The sequence below is a fragment of the Balaenoptera physalus genome (genome assembly GCF_965194825.1).
Source record: "Balaenoptera physalus genome assembly, chromosome: 8".
In the NCBI taxonomy this organism is placed as follows: Eukaryota; Metazoa; Chordata; class Mammalia; order Artiodactyla; family Balaenopteridae; genus Balaenoptera; species Balaenoptera physalus.
In genome coordinates, this window is record NC_138887.1 from 97,654,179 (window position 1) to 97,676,813 (window position 22,635).

Here is a 22,635-nt window from a genome sequence, read left to right on the forward strand (position 1 = left end):
TCATTTTGAAACAAATAGACTAGTTCTCCTTACAAGTGTTTTTCCTGACAACTGAAACAGTATCTTAGACTGATAATCTCATCATACCACCTCAGCATAGCTTTGAAAATGATGAGATTTGCTACTGATTTGATGTGGAATGATTACAAGACTGGAATTATGGGGATCAAAAAGCCAGTGCTGTTTTCAAAGAAATGCTTCTGCATCTCAGTACATGTAGCTAGTGAAATTATTCTATTAATAAATAAAGCGACTAATGCATAGATATACTGATATATTACATATATTATATTTAACAATGGCCTTTTGAAATCATTAATACATAAAACAATTCAAATAAAGGGGAACAAACTATATTTGTAATATATTTTTTCCCAAAGGTATATTTATAACATATATAAATGACATATTTTTTATGTTTATAAAGTACCCTAAATACTCTGTTAAACAGGACAGACCATGAGCAAGACTGTGATATTGACAGTTTGGGCCTTAGTTTTCCTCCCTTCATTTGACATCCCTTGCCAAGTAGAGCATAAATAACTCACATTCAGGATAGCTAGTATTTTCCCTCTTTTTATTTTTAAACTGAAAGTGTAACATATGCACATAGTAAACCTTTCAGACAGTACAAAGGTGTTTATGGTACAACATCAGTCCCCCTCTCACTGTAGTTCCTTATTCCTCCAGTGCCCCCTGGAAGTAACCTCTGCTAACTTTTTTCTACATGTCTGTTCTATGCATATGCATACATAGTCTACATACATGTAGATGATGTTTATCTTAAACATCAAGAAGAATCTCTTCACTCCCAAATGGTTCTTGCCTTTGGACAACTTTCTTAACCTTTGTTATCTCAGATGCTTCATCTATATAATTAACCCACCTTCATAGAGTAAATTTGGAATAAATTGGTCATTATGCATGAATCCCCTGGAAGAGTATCTGGTACAAGGTAAATACTCTGTGTTAGCTATTATTGTGTTCACATTTTCGCCCAAGATCTTGCATCACTGACTGACATAATTACATTTTAATAGGGGTATTTAAATTTTGACTCCAAATGATTTCAACTGAAAAAAGTTCTATGGTACAGACTATAAATAAAGTCTCACGCATAGACATATTTTTACCAAATTCAAAAGAGGATTAAAAAATCCTTTAAACATGAACTTAGAATACACAGCTTACTTACTACAGAGCACAATTTGCCTTTCCTTAGATGCCTTTGCTCAAATGGTAAATGCTGGAAGAAAATGAATCAATACAGATAGGGGCTTTCTATATTTCTTTGCATTACTCATTTGTTCATTTATTCATTTAAAATATATTTATTTTACACTTATTCTATATTAGACACAAACCTAGGTGAATAAGAGGCAAATAAAATAACCACAGTTGCTATTATCATGGAGTTTATAGGATGGTGGGGAAAACTTTACTAGTGAAATAATTACATATATGATATTAAAACAGAAGGTAAAATGCAAGATGTATTTGTGCATGTGTATAACCTAGTCTATAGTAAGGTGTGACAAAGGCCCTTTCAGTGGAAGTTTGAAGGAAAAAGATTTTGATCTAAGAATTTTATTTCCAGCCAATTTGTCATTCAGTTCTGAAGGCAACCAAGAGTTATTTTCTGTTATTGAAAGGCTTATAAAATATACCACTCATATATTCTAAAACACATTGTCGGATGATGTATTCCAGTAGAATAACTTTCTCATTCTCCTCTTTTCTTGACAAAGCCCTTACTATTCCTGTCCTTACAGAAATCTACAAAGTCAGTTGGAATGCTTATCCAGTTGCATTTTGGAACACAAATCTTTGTTTACTTTATTTCATTTCTTACTTTATAGGGTTTGTGTTAATTTATGCTACTGTGCTTTTCATTTTAGTGTGTATTATTAATAATCATTTAAATTTTATATATAATAATAATATACATTACAGATTGTGGTATATCTATGAAAATAAAAACAATTATTTAAGTCCTCATACCATCATTTGATATGTCTCATGTTGATGCATATTTTGATATTGCAAATGTAAGCTTTTGCTATAAGACAATATGCTGCAATGAATAAGTGCATACATCTATATCATTTTTTTACTTCTGGAAGCATATCTGAAAAATATGTCATATGTTGGATTGTGGTGTCAAAGTTCTCTGCAATTTTGATAGTTATTGCCAAATTTTTGTTCATAAGAATTGCACCAATACATATTACAATCAGCAATATATAAGGATGCCTGTTTCCTCATAGTCTGTTTTCTCAAATTTTCAGTTTTTGCAAGTATGATAAGATCAAATGGCATCTCAAAGTAAGTTTATCTTTTTTCATTATAGATAAGTTTGAGCATCTGTTTATGTGTTTAACAGCTACTTGCATTTCCTTTTCCTTTCATAACCTTTGCCCATCTTTTATTTTTATAATTTAGTTTTAGCAACTTATATATTCTAGCAAGAGTTGTTCTTCGTCTGTATTAGAATCACAAATATTTTTCCTGGGTTGCCTTTTGAGTTCACTTATGACATTTCTTGACATGCACATTTTTTTTTTTGGTAGTGAAAGTTATCAATCTTTGAGAACTCTGGAATTTTTTTTTCTTAACATCTTTATTGGAGTATAATTGCTTTACAATGGTGTGTTCGTTTCTGCTTTATAACAAAGTGAATCAGTTATACATATACATATGTCCCCATATCTCTTCCCTCTTGCGTCTCCCTCCCTCCCACCCCTCTAGGTGGTCACAAAGCACTGAACTGATCTCCCTGTGCTATGCGGCTGCTTCCCACTAGCTATCTGTTTTATGTTTGGTAGTGTATATATGTCCATGCCACTCTCTCACTTCGTCCCAGCTTACCCTTTCCCCTCCCCGTATCCTCAAGTCCATTCTCTAGTAGGTCTGCGTCTTTCTCCAGTCTTGCCCCTAGGTTCTTCATGACCATTTTTTTTTCTTTTTTAATTTCCATATATATGTGTTAGCATACGGTATTTGTTTCTCTCTTTCTGACTTACTTCACTCTGTATGACAGACTCCAGGTCCATCCACCTCACTACAAATAACTCAGTTTTGTTTCTTTTTATGACTGAGTAATATTCCATTGTATATATGTGCCACATCTTCTTTATCCATTTATCTGTCGATGGACACTTAGGTTGCTTCCATATCCTGGCTATTGTAAATAGAGCTGCAATGAACATTGTGGTACATGACTCTTTTTCAATTATGATTTTCTCAGGGTATATGCTCAGTAGTGGGATTGCTGGGTCATATGGTAGTTCTATTTTTAGTTTTTTAAGGAACCTCCATACTGTTCTCCATAGTGACTGTATCAATTTACATTCCCACCAACAGTGTAAGAGGGTTCCCTTTTCTCCACACCCTCTCCAGCATTTATTGTTTGTAGATTTTTTGATGATGGCCCTTCTGACTGGTGTGAGATGATATCTCATTGTAGTTTTGATTTGCATTTCTCTGATGATGTTGAGCATTGTTTCATGTGTTTGTTGGCAATCTGTATATCTTCTTTGGGGAAATGTCTATTTAGGTCTTCTGCCCATTTTTGGATTGGGTTGTTTGTTTTTTTAATATTGAGCTACATGATCTGCTTGTAAATTTTGGAGATTAATCCTTTGTCAGTTGCTTCATTTGCAAATATTTTCTCCCATTCTGAGGGTTGTCTTTTCATCTTGTTTATGGTTTCCTTTGCTGTGCAAAAGCTTTTAAATTTCATTACATCCCATTTGTTCATTTTTGTTTTTATTTCCATTTCTCTAGGAGGTGGGTCAAAAAGGATCTTGCTGTGATTTATGTCATAGAGTGTTCTGCCTATGTTTTCCTGTAACAGTTTGATAGTGTCTGGTCTTACATTTAGGTCTTTAATCCATTTTGAGTTTATTTTTGTGTATGGTGTTAGGGAGTGTTCTAATTTCATACTTTTACATGTACCTGTCCAGTTTTCCCAGCACCACTTATTGAAGAGGCTGTCTTTTCTCCACTGTATATGCTTGCCTCCTTTATCAAAGATAAGGTGACCATATGTGCATGGATTTATCTCTGGGCTTTCTATCCTGTTCCATTGATCTATATTTCTGTTTTTGTGCCAGTACCATGCTGTCTTGATTACTGTAGCTTTGTAGTATAGTCTGAAGTCAGGGAGCCTGATTCCTCCAGCTCCGTTTTTCTTTCCCAAGATTGCTTTGGCTATTCAGGGTCTTTTGTGTTTCCATACAAACTGTGAAATTTTTTGGAGAACTCTGGATTTTGAATCATGGTTTGAACATCCTTTCCCACTCCAAGTTTACATGTGAATTCACCATAGTTTCCTCCAGTACTTCTATAGTTTCTTTATTTTTTTACAATTAAATTTTTGCTTATAATTATTACTCGTGCAGTGTGTCAGAAAAGAATCCACTCTAAATTTATTCCAGATTTCTGTGGGAGCAGAAATTGGAGTCCAAAGCCTGTGAAGGAGATTGGGCTCTGGTGAATGCCAATATCATTGAAGAGGGTTCTCAGAGGGCTACAGCCTAGGAGGAAGTGTGAAATGGATATAGAAAGGCCGTCATAGAGACTGATATCAACTCTGGAACATTTCAGTTTCTAGGAGTGGGTAAAGATAATCCCATGTTTATACTGCCCCTAGCAGAAACTAAAGATAAATCACCTTTGGTAAAAGCTGACATCAGTTTAAGCCTCAAATAAAATTATTTATATAATCAATTTTGCAAATACAATGGTAACATAATAAAAACTATTCAAGTTATGAAGGTGCATGAGGAGAAGAGATTGAGTGAAAGAAACCCAGCAGAAATAAGCAATGGAAAAGAGTTGTGGGGCTCCAGATAATGGAGCCATCAGAGACCCCCAAATAACAAGTTTACTGTGTTAAAGGAGATAAAATATGAACTTAAAAATTTGGTAGGGAACTAGACACCATAAAAAATAGAAATTTTAGGACCAACAAATATAATAACCAAATTTAGAAACAATTGGTAAAGATTTCTCAGTATATTAGATATAGATGATGAGAGCATTTGTGAACTAATATATGGGTCAGAAGAAAATACCCAGAATGAGCATGGATAGCTCAAGACTGAAAATAAGTAAGAGAGGGTAAGGTACACAAGTGAGGCATTCTAATATAAGTAGGATTGTTGAGAGAAAGAACATAATATTAAAAAAGATGTAAGAAAATGTCAAGTACAGATGAATTAAAAAAAAAAAGATTATCTTGAAAGCAGCAATAATCACTGGCAGGTGATTTCTTGCTAGAAAAAAAAATGTGATCTTAAAGGTAATGGAATAGTAACTTCAAAATGCCAACCGGAAATCCTTTACTGAGTGAAAAAATTCACTGAGAATGAAAGTGAAGTTAATAAATTTTCGGTTGAACAAAAACTGTGAACATTTGTCGTCAGTAACATGACACCAAATAAAATGCTAAAGGGTTTTATTCAGGCAGCAGAAAAACTTTTCCAGATGGAAACTCAAAGATGCAGGAGGAAATAAAGAGCAATGAAAATAGAAATTGTGTGGTCAAACCACTTTAATCTCCATTTTTATTTTAGTGTAAATTCTATAATTAGATGATTTCAATCTGACTTTTTTTTTTAAATGATTTCTCTAACAGTTTTCTAAGTAGGTCCTCAAGAAAGTTTCTGGAAACAGTACTTCTAGAATTATTGTATGTTACATTTGTCTGGATAATAAACCCTGCGCTTTTCTTTCTTTCTCTGATCATGTTTTGGATGTTGCTCCAGTCTATTCTGTTATTATCTGCTGCTGCAGAGAAATTTGAAGCCTGCCTTGTTCTTTTTTCCCCCCTTTCTCCTACGTGTTTCTGTATTGTTAAGGTTTAATAACTTGACTGGGATATAGCTTAGTGTTGGTCATTCTGGCTCACTTTTAGCTAGCTATGATGTGCTCTTCCAGTTTCAGAAAATGAAAATTTTCTGGAATGGAATATTTAAATATTATAGATTTTGTCTTTTTTTTCCTTTGGAGACTCCAGTTATGCATATATTAGCTTGTTTTGCTTGTCTTTTTAAATATAGTCTCTCTGACTCGTCTCAACTTTCTTTAACTCCATTTCTTCACGTTTGACACAAATTTGTACTTACTCTGTCACTTACTATATTTTCATCAGTTTCTGTTCTTTGTGTTCCTTCAAAATCTGTCTTCATTTCTGGGATTGTTTATATTCCTTCTAACTTCTTTCCCAAGTTCTAACAGCTCACACATTATTTCCTCTGCTATCTCACCATCTTTGTTCTGAGTTCTTGTATTTCTGCTTTATGACTTCCTTCCCAACAGAGATGGCTTTATTAATTTTTTTTTAATTGGGACAGCTGGTACAACTTTCATCTAGCTTATGGATTTACTTGCTAGTGAATGGTCTTTGTAAGTTTTGCTGTTATTTCTCCCATTTTTTAACTGTATCCTCTAAATACTCAGTTTAGATATGCTACACCTCCCTGATGTCTGGTACTTTTGTTGGCTTACTCTTGTTTTTATAGTGCTCTCCAAAATTCAAGTATTTGTCCTGAGTCAGAACTTCACTATGAGAGTTCTTGTGTATGCTCTATTTGAGCTTATCTGTCATTTCCATCCATATCTTTACAGTGTTCTCATTGTGTGTCAGTCTTTGCACTGAGCTTTGGGGATGTAACAGTGAACAGTAAAGGCAGGTCTTCTTCTTTCATAGCGTTTATAAGATTAGCAAAGGAAAAAAATAAGTGAATTCAATACAGTGCATGCTAAGTATGTACTATGAGAGGAGAAATATAGGATACTATGGAAACATACTATGAACATTAAACATTTAGATTCTTCTGATAGGCCTTGCACAAGTTGCACAAGTCCTATATTTCGGGGAGAGTTAAGGATTCTCTCATAAGTTTCTAGTATTTGGAAGAGTCGTGAAAAGATTCCTAGAGGAAGGAACATCTACACTGAGACTCAGCTCAAACTAAGAGTGTTCTAATTCTAAGCTGAAGTAACTGTTCATGATAGTATGTAAAGGCAAGAGAGAGTGCAAAAGAGCATAATATTGGTGGATGAATGAGTTTTGTTGCTCTGTTACCATTTTGTGAATCCATCAGTAGAGAAAATCAATGAAGCTTTTTATTTTAGAGGCACTATTTGGATTTTAAATAGGATTTGTTAGCCCCTTGTAGAACTGTCTTCAGAAGCAGGAAAAAGTGGGAAATGCTTTTAAAAAATATTCTATGAGAAACCTTAGATTAAATAGTTAGATTAAATTTAGAGTTAGCAGGTAAATATGATACTTTGACTGATGTTCCATTAGGATTTGGAAAATTCTTTCTTTGGAAAATCCTTGTTGGTTAACGTTCTTGCTCTTATTCTTAGTAACTATCCCATTGTGATCATTTCTCAACAGGATCCTTCCAGTATTTGTCTGCCTAGCACCTGCCCCAGTTGGACTTTAAAATAACTCTAGGCTAATGTGAAAGCAGCTGTTGAGGGCCTTCAGTATCATTCCTTTGAAAGCAGTGTTTTAGGCCCTCATATGTAGATTCTTGCCATTTCACAACATAGGCTGCTATTAATCTTTCTTTCCCTTTAACAGTTATCACTTCCATAAGACTATATTAATTTTTCCAGTATTTCTCCACTGCACTAAAAAATCCTATAAGGAAAGACAACATTTTTGTCCAGGAGTTGCCAGCCAGTTGCGACAATTATATTATCCATGTGGCAAATTTCCAGCTTGTCAGCTGCAGTACAGCATTCAAGCTGGCTTGCTAGATCCTTTAATTTGTTTCTGTGTTTAAAGAAAGTACATAAACATTAACCAACCTATCATATTTATGCCACAATGTCAAAGTCTTGTTATAATTAAATACTCTATTTCCTTTTATGTAAGAAATAGAAAGCATATTTGGGCAACTGTAAATGTGTTTTTTATTTTTAGAGTAGAAACTACAGCTTGTTTACTTAATTGGTTTTCAAGAAAAAAACTGTTAGGAGAAAAACAGAACAACTAATCCAAGATCTCTTCTTATTTATCCTATATTTCCAAATAGAAGCATTTGATCCTTTTTAGAGCTGAGGACACACACCTGCAGAGACTAGAAATTTGCAAATTATAATGAACTAAAAGAAATGGTGTGAATCCTTCTTAGAGAGAAGTCAGAATAAGAGAATAATCTGAAAAATATGAATTAAGCTGTTTTTAAAACTGTGATTCTGTTTTAAAGTGTTTTGAGTGAATAAGGGAAAGTTAAAGAAGGTAGTATTTTATTCCCGGAACTGTAAGTTGCAAACTCCTCTAGGGTCAAACTGGGGAAAGACAGAGGGATAAAAGGGGGGTCAAATAAATGTACTCATTTGGTACTGCCAAGTTAACTTCCTGTTTCTGAACTGGTAGATGTTTACGCCTTTTCTCTCATGTGCACTTTCATAGGTTTCTGTGATGTAGGGGTGTAATTTTCTCTGGCTCCTACCTTTCCTCCTACCATCTCCTGGTTTTCTGGGGATGTACTTTACCTAGACTTTTTCTGTTTATGTTGTGCAGTGTGGTGCTAAAGAAACATTGAACTTGGCTGCCTGAGTTCAAATCCTGGTTCTACTACTTGCTAGCTGTGTGACCTTGGACAGGTTACTTAACATCTCTTGCTTCAGTTTTCTCATCTGAAAGTGGGATGATAATAAATAGAAGTAACGTCATAGAGCTGCTGAGAGGAAATTATATCTATATACCTATGTATTTGCCTGCCTGCCTACCTGCCTATCTATACCTCCATATATCCGTCCACTAATCGCATGGTAAACATATTGTAGTATTCATTATCGTTATTATTATTTTCACTGTAAGAAAATTTCCAATGGCTTCAGTCTACCTTTCTCTCACATGTTCCTCTATTGATCCACAGGAAGAGCTCCTGCCTTCTTTACCAGGTGCAAACCCTAGAGATGTAAGTGATGCCTAACATGGCAGCAACCTCTGATCTGCTCATTTTGCTCCTTTGGCCCAGCTATCTGCTGTCTCTGCCTTTTAGACTTTCCAGTCAACTGTTCTACCTCTAACCTCAGGAGACACATATTGTTTTCTGGGTAGTCCTGTAGAAGACCCTTAAGGTTAGAAGCGGGTCCTACATGGTACTGGAAGCTAGTGGAAGATGCCGTAAGTTACAAATATTAGAAAGGAAAAAGAGAAATTTGTCATTATTACCAAATGGCATGATTTTGTACATAAAAATCCAAAACAAACAAAATATTGAGTTGAGACGTATATTTACTGTTTCTTGCCTTATTCCACTGGCTGGACCATCCAGTGCCATGTTGAGTAGATGTGGTGATCGTGAACATCCTTGTTCGATGTTATATTCCACCTAGACCTTTTTTTTTTTTTTAAACTATAAAATTATGGATTAATCTACTTTAACAGTGAAAGGCCTATTGATATTTTGGAAGTTGAGTTTTTAAACAAATTGTCCAGTCAGTTCCTCTAAATTTTTTAATTTATTGACATAAAGTAGTTTTTACTATTTTTTTAATGTTTGTGGGGTATGTAATGCTGTCCTTTTTCCTTTGTGATGTTGTTATTCTGTATCTTCCTTGTTTTTTCTCCCCTTGAGTAGTGCTGCCTGAGGCTCATCATTTTATTAGTCTTTTTAAAAAACATGGTTTTAATGTTTTTGATTTTCTCTATTGTATGTTTATTTTCCATATCATTGATTTCTGTTTTTAGTTGTATTTATTTTTTATTGGTGAGTTTTACTATGTCGGTCCTTTCCTTGATTCTTTTCTTTTTTTTAAATTCTTTATTAGAGTATAATTGCTTTACATTGTTGTGTTAGTTTCTGCTGTATAACAAAGTGAACCAGCTATATGTATACATATACCCCCATATCCCCTCCCTCTTGTGTCTCCCTCCCACCCTCCCTATCCCAGCCCTCTGGGTGGTCTCAAAGCACGGAGCTGATGTCCCTGTGCTATGCGGCTGCTTCCCACTAGCTGTCTATTTTACATTTGGTAGTGTATATATGTCAGTGCCACTCTCACTTCGTCCCAGCTTACCCTTCCCCCTCCCCATGTCCTCAAGTCCATTCTCTATGTCTGCATCTTTATTCCTGTCCTGCCCCTAGGTTCTTCAGAACCATTGTTTTTTTTTAAGATTCCATATATATGTGCTAGCATACGGTGTTTGTTTTTCTCTTTCTGACTTACTTCACTCTATATGACAGACTCTAGGTCCATCCACCTCACTACAAATAACTCAGTTTCGTTTCTTTATATGGCTGAGTAATATTCCATTGTGTATATGTGTCACATCTTCTTTATCCATTAATCTGTTGATGGACACTTAGGTTGCTTCCATGTCCTGGCTATTGTAAATAGTGCTGCAATGAACACTGTGGAACATGACTCTTTTTGAATTATGGTTTTCTCAGAGTATATGCCCAGTAGTGGGATTGCTGGGTCATATGGTAGTTCTATTTTTAGTTTTTTAAGGAACCTCCATACTGTTCTCCATAGTGGCTGTATCAATTTACATTCCCACCAACAGTGCAAGAGAGTTCCCTTTTTTCCACACCCTCTCCAGCATTTATTGTTTGTAGATTTTTTGATGATGGCCATTCTGACTGGTGTGAGGTGATACCTCATTATGGTTTTGATTTGTATTTCTCTAATGATTAGTGATGTTGAGCATCCTTTCATGTGTTTGTTGGCAATCTGTATATCTTCTTTGGAGAAATGTCTATTTAGGTCTTCTGCCCATTTTTGGATTGGGTTGTTTGTTTTTTTGATATTGATCTGCATGAGCTGCTTGTATATTTTGGAGATTAATCCTTTGTCAGTTGCTTCCTTTGCAAATATTTTCTCCCATTCTGAGGGTTGTCTTTTCATCTTGTTTATGGTTTCCTTTGCTATGCAAAAGCTTTTAAGTTTCATTAGGACCCATTTGTTTATTTTTGTTTTTATTTCCATTTCTCTAGGAGGTGGGTCAAAAAGGATCTTGCTGTGATTTATGTCATAGAGTGTTCTGCCTATGTTTTCCTCTAAGAGTTTTATAGTGTCTGGCCTTACATTTAGGTCTTTAATCCATTTTGAGTTTATTTTTGTGTATGGTGTTAGGGAGTGTTCTAATTTCATTCTTTTACATGTAGCTGTCCAGTTTTCCCAGCACCACTTATTGAAGAGGCTGTCCCTCTCCCTTGGATCTGACCTCCGAAGCCTGAGCCTCAGCTCCCAGCCCCCGCCCGCCTGGCAGGTGAGCAGACAAGCCTCTCAGGCTGGTGAGTGCTGGTCGGCACTGATCCTCTGTGTGGAAATCTCTCCACTTTGCCCTCTGCACCCCTGTTGCTGCGCTCTCTTCCGTGGCTCCGAAGCTTCTCCCCTGTCACCCCCTGTCTCCACCAGTGAAGGAGCTTCCTAGTGTGTGGAAACTTTTCCTCCTTCACAGCTCCCTCCCAGATGTGCAGGTCCCATCCCTATTTTTTTGTCTCTGTTTTTTCTTTTTTCTTTTGCCCTACCCAGGTAAGTGGGGAGTTTCTTGCCTTTTGGGAAGTCTGAGGTCTTCTGCCAGCGTTCAGTAGGTGTTCTGTAGGAGTTGTTCCACATGTAGATGTATTTCTGATGTATTTGTGGGGAGGAAGGTGATCTCCATGTCTTACTCCTCCACCATCTTGAAGGTCCTCCTTTCCTTGATTCTTGATGTAAGCTAATAAAGTATTACAATTCAGCCTTTCTTCTTTTCTAATACTTAGAAATAAGGCTGCATAATTCCTTCTAAGAACTGCTTTATGTATTTCCCATGTTTAAAATACTTTCTAATTTCCATTCTGACTAATTCTCTGGTTTTATGGGTGTTTGGATATGTGCTACCTGACTATCTGAAATTAGGTGATTTTTATTATATATATTAATGATTTCTGACTAATTCCACTATAATCAAAGATATCAATTTCATCATTAGAAATTTGTAGAGCCTTGTTTTATGGCCCATATATGGCCTTCTATATAAAATATTTCTGAATAGGTGGAAATAGAATGTATTGTTTTATTGTTAGGGACAGTGTTCCATATCTGTTAATTATGTCTTTTGTCAATTGTATTTTTCTATTGGTCATTTGGCTTTCTTTTCTACTAGTTACAAAAGAATTTATGTTAAAGTTTTTCAGTATTTTTGGAATTTGTCTATTTTTCCTTTCAGTTCTGTAAGACTTTGCTTCATCTGTTTTGGTGCTATACTACTAAGTCCATACAAATTTAGGATCGTTATATCTTTCAATTGAACTTATTTGTTCTTTGTTTTGATGATTAATTTTACATATCAACCTGACTGGGCCACGGGTGCCCAGTTATTTGGTCAAATATTATTCTGGGTGTGTCTGTGAGAATATTTTTGGATGAGGTTATTATCTGAATTGGTAAACTGAGTAAAGCAGTTTGCTCTCCTCAGTGTGGGTGGACCTCACTCAGTTATTTGAAGGTCTCAACAGAACAGAAAGGCTGACTTTTCCCAGAGTAATAGAGAACTCCTTCTGCCTAATTGCCTTGAGGACTTGATTTATCCTCCTCCATAACTGCATGAACCAGTTCCTTATAATAAGTCTCTTTCTATATCTATGTCTATATCTATATCTATGTCTATGTCGATATCTATATATCTATATCTATATCTGTATCTATATCTCCTGTTGGTTCTGTTTCTCTGGAGAACCCTAATACAATTATTATGAGATATTTCTCTTTATGTCTAGTTTTCCATGGCATGTTTTTTCATCCTTTTTCTTTCAAACTTCTGTGTCTTTTCATATTTATTGCATATCCATTGTAAGCAGTGTACAGTTTGATTTTGTTTTTCTATTCAGTCTGACAGTTTTTTAAAACTTTGGAGTATTTATTCAATTTAAATTTCATATAATACGTACAAGTAATGTTACATGTGGAATTTAAATCTATTATCTTACTTTTGTTTTTCTGTTTTTCTATTTGGTTTTGTTTATCTTTTCCCCCTCAACTCTTTTTTCTTTTAGAATAATTGTGTAATTTTAAAGTATTTTCTTTATTCTATTAGATTTTTAATTATATACATATATTTATTATTCTCTAAGTGATATCCCTAGAGGTTTCAACAGTCTGCTTTTTATTAATATTTTTATCAATTCCTGGACTTTACAAAGACTTTACACTTTTTAAGTTCATTTGTCTACCTCCTAAACTTTGTGCTATTGTCATATATTTTAATGATATATATATATAAACGTGTACGAATACACATACATTTATGTATGTATGTATGTGTATATGTATATATACAAATACACATATGTGTACACACACACACTTCAAACTCCACAAGACATTCTTATTTAGAACAGTCAATATTCATTTAGATTTACTCTCAGGTCTATACTTTCAAAACCTATCCATCCTTTTGCATTACTGTGCTTCTACTTTATGAAGTTCTACTTCCTGAAGAACAACTTTGTTATATCTTTTAGTGTAATTGTCCTTGAAATGACTTTTCTCATATGTTGTTTATCTGAAAATTTCTTCGTCTCACCATCCATTTAAGGATGTTTTTACTGGCCAAAGGAGTCTAGGTTGGCATTTATTTTTTTCAGTACTTTAAAGCTGTCGTTTCATTGTCTTCTGACTTGCATAATGTCTGCTCAGTGAGCTGTCAGTCTTATTGTCTGTCATTCCTTTGAAGGTTATGTGTTCTTTTTGCCCCTCTGTCTTCTTTTAAGTTTTTCTTTTTTAGCAGTTGTACAGCTCAGGTGCCTATGCTCTTTGATCTCAGAGCTTTTTGATATCTTTTATGCTTGAAGTTTCCAGCTAGTTTTTATCCATCTTGGAATCCCTGTCCAATATTTCTCCAAATATTCTTTCTTTCCGTTGCTTCTTGGACTCCAATTTCATGCATGTTACATATTTTCAGTGTTCCCATATGACTCTCATTCTCTTTTCTATATTTTTAATTCTTTTTCCGACTTTATTTTTCTGCTCCTCTGATTCCTAGTTAATAATTTTCTTTTCTGCAGCATCTAATCATTCATTAAGCATATCTATTAAATTGATAATTGAATTTATTCTATGTTTCATTTTCTAGAGTTTCCACTTGATTATTTTTAATGGATTTCATTTTCCTAGTAAAATTTTCCATCTTATTTGTTTTCTTGGACACATTAATCAAAGTTGTTTTAAAGTTCCTATTTGATTACTATAGTATATAAATGGACTACCTGTGAATCTTTTTCTGTGATCTGGCTTTTGATGTTGCTTTTTTTGTCATTTGATGAATACCACAAATTTGTAGGAAAAGTTATAGAGGCACTAGATGATGTTTTCTTTTTCCAGAGAGAATTTAATGTCCTTTTGTTAGCAAAGAAACCACCTTTATCCATACATGGATTTAAACCATTTCAGAATTTTTGAGTTCTCTTCTAATTCCAGTTTGCCTTTACACTACAGTGTAGCCCTTTGGGAATCTCAACTGAAAGTCTTAAGTATTTTTCATAGCCCTCCTCCTTGGAGAAGGAGCTTACCTGAGAGTTGCCTAATCACACTTTTAATAGAAACGATGTTATGAAAGCCTATTCAACTTCTTTTTTAGTTTCAATGCCCTACATAGTTTGGAGTGAAGCTTTTCCACTCTGGGATGGGTATCGTTCAGAAGTCTAGAAAGTTTTCACAAAGTTGAGTCATATGATTTACTGACTGATTTAAATTTATGACCCAGTAAATACTAATGATATGTGAATACTTGAGAACAAAATGTTTGAAAAGTAATCAATATCACAAATTTATTAAAGAAAAGTTATTTAAAAAACCTGCTCTTATCTTCTTTAATGTAATGATGGATTTATTAAATAAGGGAATACTGGGGATCAATGTGTTATATATTATGGATATAATACATTGTTTGATGAAATGCCATATAGCATAGTTCCAAAACCATCAATTTAAAAATACTGGGATTTACATGGTATTTATTTAAAAAGCAAGCAGGGTTAGAAGGAAGAATGTTCAGCTATAAAAGTTACTCTAAATTGTTTGACAGCTATTCTTCTCACCTTCTGTGCTTTTTGACACATTACATGCACCTTTATTATGACATTAGTATAGTGGATTACGTTGTCATTTTGCCTTCTCCACTAGACTGCAAGATCTTTCATATGAGAGAACCATATTTATTCATCTCTAGGTCCTCAATGTCTAATGAAATACCTGGTGTACATTAGGAATTCCTTTTATTATTGGCTGGAAATGGTCATTTTCATAAGTGGTAAAATAATTTTAATTTTAAACTGGGTCAAAAATCCTTAAAATTTTTCAAGCTATTATAAGTTCCCATGTGTGAAAGTTGAACATTTTTTTCTCTGAGAAAAGAAATATTTATTGTACATAAAAAGATCTGATTTCAAAAAATGTTTTTCCTTAGGTAAAGAGAAGCCAACAGGACAGAAGTCACTGTGGACAAGAGGGAGGGTCTTTAGTTTCCTCATTTGTAAAATAGGTGGTTGGACAAGAGTCAGTGCTTCTAAAGTACATTGTTTTGTTTTGAAAATACTTCTGTGGGATCAGCTTTCCCCACTGCAGTGTTTTAGGTAGTGCTCAGGAACTAGGGGTGTAGAGCTGGGTCCTCACCAACCTGATGACCCTGCCCATTAGTGTGTGAGATCTCTGCTGAGATTAGAACATTGGAAAGGTAAGAGCTTACCTGAGAGTGCTATTGTAAATCTAACCATAGGAAATGTTCTGTTACCTGCTTAAAAGGAAAAAAAATTATTCATTTGAAACAAAATATTGTTGGCTTCTCAGTATGGGAATCCTTAAAGTTAAAAGTTCTGTTATACAACAATTAATTGAGCCAGAAGGGTTTATGTTGAATAATATATTTAATACAACCTGTCGATGTAATTTGGTATTAATTGCCAAGTTGCTTCAAATATAATAGCTTCAGGTATATAACTAACTTGACTGCCAGCTGATAACACTTTATTATATATTTAAGGAAATAGTAGCACTCCTTGCTGAGAATATAAATATAATATGAAGAAAGGAGAGCAGGACCCATGGAGCTAGGTGACTGTATAGTAAAACCTTGTTATGCGAGAATTCTGAAAAGAACTAATATAAAGAAGACTTTCACTGTTCTTTCTAAAAGTAGATATGTTGTGCTGAGAAATGAATCATGCAAAAACAGTTGTAGGGATTTTGCTAATCATTACATATCAGAAAAATGAATTTGAGGTGTTTCAATTTTTTGTCTACTTGTTAAAACTAATTATTAGATAAAGTTCTGCCTGTTTTGAAATACTGAAAGCAAAACAAAAAGTACAGATGTTGCTTCTTTTAAAGTTTTTCATAACTATGAATTTTCACTAATCAGTACTGATTTTGTTTCTATATTCTAAGTACAAAGTAGGGAGATGCATGAAATAGCAGTTAAAATATGGAAAAATAAAATGTGGATATTTATTTACTAAATTATAAGAAGTAGTCTAAAACCAAAATAAGAAATCATAATAAAAATTCAGTGTGAAATTGAGATTGAATATTTGCAGATACATTTCCAGTATGATGAGGGGGGAGGGATCCTCATCAGATTGCTGCTTGAGGATTGTCACTAAACAGCTACTAACTTGTACCTAAGATCCTGATTACTATAGAAGACTTCAAGTGGTAACTCTTTGAAAAATTAATTCAGGGACCAGAAAATAACAAATAAGAATTTTTGTTCATCTAAATTAATTTTAAACAGGCACTGAAACTTGTCTAGAATTTTGCAACCCTTTGAATCCAAGGTAGCTATGTTAAATACGAATAGAAAAGCTTAGGTGAGCGACAGTTTTAAGAAAAACACCTTCTAGTTTTTCCCATTATGGGGATAAGAACTAAACGGCCATTGGAGTCTATTTTCTGCATATTTGATTTTCTTTTTTTTTTTTTTTTTTTTTTTTTTACTTTTTTTTTTTTTAACAGCTCTTTTTTTTTTTTTTTTTTTTAACATCTTTATTGAAGTATAATTGCCTTACAATGGTGTGTTAGCTTCTGCTTTATAACAAAGTGAATCAGTAATACATATACAATATGTTCCCATTTCTCTTCCCTCTTGCATCTCCCTCCCTCCCACCCTCCCCATCCCATCCCTCTAGGTGGTCACAAAACACCGAGCTGATCTCCCTGTGCTATGCGGCTGCTTCCCACTAGTTATAGGTGAGGGGACAAAGTAATTGGAAAGTCTTCTTCTAGGCAGTAGTCAATAAAGCCACAACTATTCAGTAATAGGGACTTTGGAACAGAGTTAGGAAGTAAAAGTAAAAGTAAGAAAAGTGGGGGAAGAAAAATGGGAGGGAAAAATGAACAAAATTTTAAAAAATGTGAGCATTAAGTAGGAGTCTTTTGAAGTAGATTGTATATATTAATAAGTAGCTTTTACACCCATTTGAGAAATATAAAATATAGCTTAGGCATCCCACAGAATTTAGGTGTATTTATTTCCTTTTCAATCTCAGCCACCATTATTGTGTCCTCTCATACTCACTGCTGGTGCTCCAAAATGGCACATCATAGGGACTCCTTAAAGAAATCAACACAACTTACTCTTTACAAAGCATGTATATGTGGGAAACTAATATTATTGGTACCTAGTACCAGACACTTATGTTATCTCTTTTAATTCTTATGTTTTACAACTAAAGAAATCAAGTCTGAAAAAGGTGGTCCAAATTCAACTACAACTCTGAGGTTTATGATATTTCTATTACTATCTACTCTGATGTTTACTTAATTGTTAATGATAAATGGATAATATTTTAAAACAGGAAATAAATTTCTCAACTAAGTAATTTGAAATTTTTCTAAGATAGTTGATATAGTAAAGGCTACAATTATAGGAGAGGGCATACAGAGGATACTTCAAGTTATACCAGCAGTGATGGGGTATTCTTGGGACAAGGTTGGCAATGATGGTTGTGTCTGAGCTGAATACAGAAATGTTCTCAGAAACACTTTATAAATGAGATTAGGATGCAGTCATGGTATATTCACCCACTTAAACTCAAACAGTTTCTTATGTTGGCCTCAGTGAAAATTCCAAGAAGCAGAGAACATTGTGTCTCTTCTGTTTTGCCTTTACATTGTAGAGAACAAAGTAATATTAAGTAATAGATATTAAATTAGTATTTTCTTAATTAAACTCATAACTATAGCAACTACATTCCCCTGAATATAATGATTGTGCATAGTCTAACTCTGCAGTAACACAAAACTATTTAAATTATGGTCTCCCAAACCAGTTGAAGGAATTAACCAGCAATTTCAGTAATCTTCATTAAAATGTTGAAGCAGGTAAAGTTAAATTCCGTCTTATTTTACTTTCTTCATGTTCAAAGGGTCTACGTTATTTTGTCAAGCATAAGTGTATTTTTCACATTTTAACATCTCGGAAATTGAGATGTGACTTTAAGTCGACATGATAAAAAAATCATCACTGTCATGATTAATTGGCATTTTTTAGTAGTACACAGAAAACTGATGCATTGTCCAGTTAATGACATCTTAGTTTTAGTGTAATTAAGATATAAGGCATAGGATTCATAAGGCAGTGTCTTCTTGTAGATACATCTGAATGTCCAATAATACTTAGGTGAAAATCTTTAGACATTATTCCTCTTAGGGATACACATGTATTTAATAAGCTTTTAAAATGAAGCAAAAAAATCAGGTCAAAAAAAATAACTTCAGAACTCCAAAGAACCACTCACTAAAGGTAGACTTTCAATCACGGTGGTAGGTAGTGGCAGATGTACTTTTGGTCAGGGTCTATTTCTGGCACCATTGAAATCTGTTCTGCTTGCTCCAATCTTAGCTGTTACACTCACTAGTAGATTTAGCCTCTTTTAATCCCAATTTCCTCATCTGTGAAATGGAGATACATAATCTACCTCATAGAACTGTAAAGAGGACTACATGAAATGGCAAATGTAGAGAAGTAGCACAGTTCCTTGTACATAAATGTTAATTTTTCCTTAAGGAGTGGCCTTGAAATGAACTGCATTTAGAACGCTGAAATTCATCACAGGTAGTAGAAAGAATTTTCGATTACTGGTTTACCCTGACTGCAGACTTGATTGATAAAGTGTGTTTGAACTAGAGACTGTTAAAACAGACTCTTGAGGATGGATGTCCTGTGCTCATTTTAGTACATGATTAGCAGGACACAACAGGATGAAGGATGGAAAAAAACTCCTGTAATGAAGTGATTACATTCATCAATCAAAGATCTGTGCCTGAGTCTCCAAAACAGAAGGTGTGAGTGTCGTATTGGGAGCACCTCACTGTGAGATGGGCAATGCAGGTAAATACCAAAATACATTTCACAACATTTAACACCAAGTGGCTCTGGTATAATCCCTGCATAGGTATATAGGTAACTACTTTTGAATTCAGTCCAATCATTTCTTCAAACTGTGTATCTCAGAGTTTGAAATGCCTACCATTAGAGTCACTTTGGTTTTAAATACATGGTCTCTAGAAGGACATTGCACGAATGCACGACTGTCACACAGAAGGGGGCAGATATTTTATTGATTCATTAGCATATATTAGTGTGTCAGATTAGATATGCAAGGAAATAGAAATCAAGCCAAATAAGTTGAGTGGAGATGAAGAAGTTTAGATATTCTCAGGAGGAGGGCAAACTCTAACAGCAGGAAGACAAAGAATCTGTCCAGATGGAAGGCTCTAGGAGCTTTGTTATTGGGAAAAGAATAAATATACAATTATGGTTCTGAAAAACAAGGAGTATGCTGATATTTCATTGCTCTGTCTCCAGTTACTAACATAGAATGTGGCACAGAATAAGCCCTTGATAAATATTTGTTGAATGAAAGAACAAGACATTTTTAAATGAAATATTTTTTACTGTCTACATATTGCTAAAATATCATAGAGTATAGAGTGAATTTCACCTTTACATGCTCATGTAAGGCAAGAGCATTGCAGAACATTGACACATCATGTTGTATCAGACTTTTGTTGATGTTCAAGAAATATAAGCTGCTCTATAATACACCTAAACCTATGCAGTAAAGAAAAGACTTAAGATGTCAGGTTTTTAAGTGTGTGGACCATGCCTCTTTTCATCTTTGTAATGCCAGTGGTTATCATAGTGCATGAAATATGATAGGTGTTCAATAAATGTTGGCTAAATTAATAGGATTCTAATATACACAGTTAATCATCCAAAAGCTTTTGTGCATATTTTGTCTAACAATCCAGAAAATTGACTGTATAGTTACCATGCAGACATAGTCAATGGCACGCCTCTCTCATCTATTGATGGGGTATAATTTGGTTCATTTAAGTGTGTTTATGTTTTACTGTGTTGTATTTTCTTTGTGAGAATATTTGTCCTTCTGCCAAATTTTTGCTTAGCCACATTTACACATGTACTGAAAAATTAATATATCTCAGTGGCCTTATGTTTCTGTTGAACAGCCACGAGATGTTTTATTTGCAGCATCTGTGTATTTTAAAATATTCTGCCTAAGAGATGCCAATTTTTCATGTAAATGAAGATGAAAAATGAGATTAAAACATTGGTAAATAAAAGTGAATCTGTAGTTTTCTCAAAATATGGACTCCAGTCCTTTCCTGAAAATTCTTACTTAGTTTTACCTGGGGAGGGGGAGGGATACAGATAGGGAGATTGGAATGTACTAGGTGATTGCAGTCTTTGAACTTACACACACCTTATTTCCACTTCTGTTTTGAGACTATGAATCCTATCAGGGTGGGGCTAAATGGAACCTGGGAAAAGTACTCATGCTTCAGAAAACTCCCCCAACACCACCCCACATTGATTTAAGCTATGGCTTTCCGTTCTCCTGCCAGTGAGAATTTTTTCAAAAATTCCTGGGTGCTTGTGTTGATCCTCCTGTGGGTGAGCAGAAGAGGGAAAATTCGCATATGATGATGTGTTCTTCCAAATTACAAATGCTCCACCCACAACCCCTTTCTGATTATAAAGGTATCATTCTGAGTGAAAGGACGCTTTAAAAAGAAAAAAAATCCTGTTGTTTCAGAAATAACGCTGTTCATTTCCCTCTCCATTTGGGAACTACTGCTCAAATGATTGTTCCACATTTACAAGACCGCAGGAAATTTCTCTGTAGGCGGTCTTGTGCATAGTATGTGCTAATTTGGTGTTATTTCTCCATTATCTAAATGTTAAGAAAGACTCTGGCTGTGATTAGTGGGGTGATTTTCTAGCTCATATTCAGATAAACAGAAAAATCAAAACCAAGTTTATGATTCTTGGGAAGGAAATGACATATGAAATAATTTCATCCTGCATAGTAAAAGTGTCAAACATATAGTTTGTAAAACAAATATAGTCTTACTTATGATGGGACGTGTGTGGAAGTAAATCAATGAGAGATTTTATTGTCCGGTTTTCAGAGTTTTTTTTTTTTTTTTCTCTTCATGGTATCTCTGTAGCTCTGGATATTTAGGGGTATGGAATCACTTTGCCCTGTCCTTAACAGTTTTCAATACATGCGTATCTGAGAATGTATTGAGAAATCATATAGAAACACCACTTTCACTTTACAGATGAGGAAACTGAGGCTCAGAGACCTTTCATGCTCTAATTCCCATTCCTAGCTGTTTGTACTAGAGTCTGACATTGTCATTTTCACTCTGCATTTAATATGCCTGAGCATGAATAGCTATATTTATAAGAAAGTAGAGTGGTTTGCCTGCATTTCTCTTTCCTTGCCCCATTTAAATCTTATTGCTTATTATTTATGTCTTTCTGGTATACTAAAGGTAACACAGGCCACTCTCTAGATTCATATTCTCCAAATGTCTAACAGCAGAAATTGAAATGTTATTACAACATATTAAGTGAAATTGTCTTCTAGGTAACATTTAGAATGTTAGTATTCTTCTTATAAACCTGGGCAACCATTGATATCAGGGGCTAGTTTTGCTTCTTTAGTATCCCTAGTACCTAACATATCACAGATTCTCATTGTTTATTTCCTAAATAGATCAACCAGTTATGAGCACATCAGTTATTTTATGCCATCAGTTTTCCATCTTGTTTAATTTTGCGATGGTCTAAGGTAAGAAAATATCTATTTATGTAGACACTGCAGAGTTTTGAGTTATATAGATACTTCTCTATCACTGAAACTCTATTTTACTATGCAAATGCTCTTTAACAAGTATTTCCTAAGTGTCCACTCTATCCTTAGTCTCAGACTAGGTGTTCTAGATTAGCAAGGACAGCCTGTGAAGCATGTTATTTTTTTCACTGCCTCCAAGTGAAATCTATAATAAAACCAAAGCCATACTTGAGTTATTTCAGAGGAAAACTATTCAGAAAGACAGTTCCTTATTTTCAGGCAACTTAGCAGGTCAGATGCCTTTGGGTTCTTTGCATGACTGAGTTAAAGCGCTGGAATGCATGTAAAAGCTTAGTGGATTGTATTTGCAGTTTCACTGAACAGCCATAGGTAAAACCAGACTTTGTTGGGATTTCAAGTGTAACCACTGAAGTGGTCGCTTGTGATTGAATTAATTGCAACTCTGTTGAGATACGTCACTAACGATGGACAAGTTGCTGGTATGGCATTT